The sequence below is a fragment of the Schistocerca americana genome, unplaced genomic scaffold (genome assembly GCF_021461395.2).
Source record: "Schistocerca americana isolate TAMUIC-IGC-003095 unplaced genomic scaffold, iqSchAmer2.1 HiC_scaffold_112, whole genome shotgun sequence".
NCBI lineage: Eukaryota > Metazoa > Arthropoda > Insecta > Orthoptera > Acrididae > Schistocerca > Schistocerca americana.
Window position 1 is genome coordinate 617,501 of NW_025725176.1, and position 5,000 is coordinate 622,500.

General features: G+C 51.7%; 1 non-coding gene across 1 annotated transcript in view; it reads left to right on the forward strand.

The window, feature by feature from the left end:
* Positions 1-4,409: 4,409 nt before the first annotated feature.
* Positions 4,410-5,000, forward strand: part of LOC124560845 — a 1,910-nt gene continuing 1,319 nt past the window's right edge. Inside the window, exon 1 of the ribosomal RNA XR_006969352.1 lies at positions 4,410-5,000. This exon is cut by the window's right edge and continues 1,319 nt beyond it. This is a non-coding gene — a ribosomal RNA (small subunit ribosomal RNA).

A 5,000-nucleotide genomic window follows, 5' to 3' on the forward strand; every position in this document is an offset into this window, starting at 1 on the left:
TGCCTTAACCTAACCCACGTTGTGCCTTAACCTAACCCACGTTGTGCCTTAACCTAACCCACGTTGTGCCTTAACCTAACCCGTATTGTGCCTTAACCTAACCCGTATTGTGCCTTAACCTAACCCGTATTGTGCCTTAACCTAACCCGTATTGTGCCTTAACCTAACCCGTATTGTGCCTTAACCTAACCCGTATTGTGCCTTAACCTAACCCGTATTGTGCCTTAACCTAACCCGTATTGTGCCTTAACCTAACCCGTATTGTGCCTTAACCTAACCCACGTTGTGCCTTAACCTAACCCACGTTGTGCCTTAACCTAACCCACGTTGTGCCTTAACCTAACCCACGTTGTGCCTTAACCTAACCCACGTTGTGCCTTAACCTAACCCACGTTGTGCCTTAACCTAACCCACGTTGTGCCTTAACCTAACCCACGTTGTGCCTTAACCTAACCCACGTTGTGCCTTAACCTAACCCACGTTGTGCCTTAACCTAACCCATATTGTGCCTTAACCTAACCCATATTGTGCCTTAACCTAACCCATATTGTGCCTTAACCTAACCCATATTGTGCCTTAACCTAACCCATATTGTGCCTTAACCTAACCCATATTGTGCCTTAACCTAACCCATATTGTGCCTTAACCTAACCCATATTGTGCCTTAACCTAACCCATATTGTGCCTTAACCTAACCCATATTGTGCCTTAACCTAACCCATATTGTGCCTTAACCTAACCCATATTGTGCCTTAACCTAACCCATATTGTGCCTTAACCTAACCCATATTGTGCCTTAACCTAACCCATATTGTGCCTTAACCTAACCCGTATTGTGCCTTAACCTAACCCGTATTGTGCCTTAACCTAACCCGTATTGTACCTTAACCTAACCCGTATTGTGCCTTAACCTAACCCGTATTGTGCCTTAACCTAACCCGTATTGTGCCTTAACCTAACCCGTATTGTGCCTTAACCTAACCCGTATTGTGCCTTAACCTAACCCGTATTGTGCCTTAACCTAACCCGTATTGTGCCTTAACCTAACCCGTATTGTGCCTTAACCTAACCCGTATTGTGCCTTAACCTAACCCGTATTGTGCCTTAACCTAACCCGTATTGTGCCTTAACCTAACCCGTATTGTGCCTTAACCTAACCCACGTTGTGCCTTAACCTAACCCACGTTGTGCCTTAACCTAACCCACGTTGTGCCTTAACCTAACCCACGTTGTGCCTTAACCTAACCCACGTTGTGCCTTAACCTAACCCATATTGTGCCTTAACCTAACCCACGTTGTGCCTTAACCTAACCCACGTTGTGCCTTAACCTAACCCACATTGTGCCTTAACCTAACCCATATTGTGCCTTAACCTAACCCATATTGTGCCTTAACCTAACCCATATTGTGCCTTAACCTAACCCATATTGTGCCTTAACCTAACCCATATTGTGCCTTAACCTAACCCATATTGTGCCTTAACCTAACCCATATTGTGCCTTAACCTAACCCATATTGTGCCTTAACCTAACCCATATTGTGCCTTAACCTAACCCATATTGTGCCTTAACCTAACCCATATTGTGCCTTAACCTAACCCATATTGTGCCTTAACCTAACCCATATTGTGCCTTAACCTAACCCATATTGTGCCTTAACCTAACCCATATTGTGCCTTAACCTAACCCATATTGTGCCTTAACCTAACCCATATTGTGCCTTAACCTAACCCATATTGTGCCTTAACCTAACCCATATTGTGCCTTAACCTAACCCATATTGTGCCTTAACCTAACCCATATTGTGCCTTAACCTAACCCATATTGTGCCTTAACCTAACCCATATTGTGCCTTAACCTAACCCATATTGTGCCTTAACCTAACCCATATTGTGCCTTAACCTAACCCATATTGTGCCTTAACCTAACCCATATTGTGCCTTAACCTAACCCATATTGTGCCTTAACCTAACCTATATTGCGCCTTAACCTAACCCATGTTGCGCCTTAACCTAACCTATGTTGCGCCTTAACCTAACCTATGTTGCGCCTTAACCTAACCTACGTTGCGCCTTAACCTAACCTATATTGCGCCTTAACCTAACCTATATTGCGCCTTAACCTAACCTATATTGCGCCTTAACCTAACCTATATTGCGCCTTAACCTAACCTATATTGCGCCTTAACCTAACCTATATTGCGCCTTAACCTAACCTACGTTGCGCCTTAACCTAACCCACGTTGCGCCTTAACCTAACCCACGTTGCGCCTTAACCTAACCCACGTTGCGCCTTAACCCAACCCACGTTGCGCCTTAACCCAACCCACGTTGGGCCTTAACCCAACCCACGTTGCGCCTTAACCCAACCCACGTTGGGCCTTAACCCAACACACGTTGGGCCTTAACCCAACACACGTTGGGCCTTAACCCAACACACGTTGGGCCTTAACCCAACACACGTTGGGCCTTAACCCAACACACGTTGGGCCTTAACCCAACACACGTTGGGCCTTAACCCAACACACGTTGGGCCTTAACCCAACACACGTTGGGCCTTAACCCAACACACGTTGGGCCTTAACCCAACACACGTTGGGCCTTAACCCAACACACGTTGGGCCTTAACCCAACACACGTTGGGCCTTAACCCAACACACGTTGGGCCTTAACCCAACACACGTTGGGCCTTAACCCAACACACGTTGGGCCTTAACCCGCTCTGTAATTGTCATACGACGCGTTAAATTAGTGTAGTGTTGCCTAACTGCAACCCCCGCAATATAGTTTGCTACTCGCACTGCCTGGTCCCCAGTGTATCGCTTCATGTTAAACACCTTGCAGCGATACACTGTAATGTGGATGGCAGCAGGACGTACATGCTCAATGCCCTTCGCAGTTGTTCATTGGCATTCGCATGGCGAAGCACTTAGCCTACGCTGTGGTACGGCCTGTGTCAACTGTCCGCTGATGTTGTACGTCCAAATCACACACTGTACTGCACATTGGTCCTCATGTACTGAATGATACATCGTGGTACATGTGACCGTACAACGACTGCGCCAACAACGGCGAACCATGCGGTCCAACTGTTGTGCACTCAGCTATGTGTCGTCTCCCTATAAGAGCCGGATTGCAGTGTGGTATGCCCTGGATGGCGATCAGCATGAGCCGTCTGTTGATGTAGTGGCGCGTGTTGTCAGACGTAGTCGTCTCTTCTCACACACCGTGACAGCATGGTGCACTGCGTTCCACATCTGCGACATGCGACAGAGGCCGGTTGACAGTCGTTCGCGCAATGGACATCGCATACGTACGGGGGCCACCTTCCACGTGTTCGCGAAGCGTGCACATGTTGTTGCGTGTATGTGGGCAGACATAGTGTGTCGTGACACCTGACACAGGCATGCAACAATCGTTGAATTTGCAAATGGCGATGGACGTCTACGTTTGCTGGTGACGTTACGCAAATGAACAACTGGTAAACCGTTGTGGTGCGGTTGTTCTCGCTAGAGGTGAATCAGTGATGGCGACGATCGGTTGAGCTACCAACCGGTTGTTTCAGCGATACCCACCATGCCCACGAACGTGAATGGCATGTGGGTGTGAAGCGATACGCGGCGGTGGCTGGGTGGGACCGTCCCCGGCCGGTGAGGGGGGGCCTCCCGGCGTGCTGGCCGCGCGGTGCGTGGGCGCACGCGCTACAGCCGGCTGGTGGGGGCGGCCAGTGGCAGGCGCGCCGGCCGACGGAGGCGGCAGGCGGCGCAGCTGCGCGCCGGCGCACCCTGCACGCGGCGCCGTGCGGCCAAAGTAGGTCCTCGCGGGCCCGGTGCGAAGCGCGGTGGACATCTGCAGTGTGCTGGTCCGATTGAGGACTGTGTGCGCTGAGGATGCGCCGCCGCCCGGCGCTCGGCGCCGCGACGCCGTCTGCTGCTCGGTCGCCTCTGCGGTTCTCGCAGGTGGTTTGTATCGCAGCTGTGCGGACGTGTTGGCGCGTGCGCTGTGCTGGGAGAGTTCGCTTCGGCACCCAAGTGGGGCTTTTGTCCTTCTGTGGCGCTGGCGTTGGAGCTGCCGGCCACCGTAGGTGGCGCGTGTTGTCTCCCGCCGGCAATGCCACGACAGCACGCTCCCGGGCCTCTGTCGGCAGCGGCAAGCTCAGTTGGGAGCACGGGTGGTCGCACCTAAAGCGTCTACTCGCCAAACTCCGGGCGATTGCGCCTCTCTCGAACCCGACCAAGTACTTAGGACGGCGCTGCGCGCCGCCGGGACCTGAGAGGGTTTCGAGGTGTATCGTGCAGGGGAGCTCAGCCTCCTCCTGTTTGCAGAATAATTGAGCGGACGCTTGCGTGTTCGCGCGGGCCCCCGGGACACACTCCCGGGCGGCCGGCTGCTCAGCTCTAGTTGACGCAGCTCCCTGGTTGATCCTGCCAGTAGTCATATGCTTGTCTCAAAGATTAAGCCATGCATGTCTCAGTACAAGCCGCATTAAGGTGAAACCGCGAATGGCTCATTAAATCAGTTATGGTTCCTTAGATCGTACCCACGTTACTTGGATAACTGTGGTAATTCTAGAGCTAATACATGCAAACAGAGTCCCGACCAGAGATGGAAGGGACGCTTTTATTAGATCAAAACCAATCGGTCGGCTCGTCCGGTCCGTTTGCCTTGGTGACTCTGAATAACTTTGGGCTGATCGCACGGTCCTCGTACCGGCGACGCATCTTTCAAATGTCTGCCTTATCAACTGTCGATGGTAGGTTCTGCGCCTACCATGGTTGTAACGGGTAACGGGGAATCAGGGTTCGATTCCGGAGAGGGAGCCTGAGAAACGGCTACCACATCCAAGGAAGGCAGCAGGCGCGCAAATTACCCACTCCCGGCACGGGGAGGTAGTGACGAAAAATAACGATACGGGACTCATCCGAGGCCCCGTAATCGGAATGAGTACACTTTAAATCCTTTAACGAGTATCTATTGGAGGGCAAGTCTGGTGCCAGCAGCC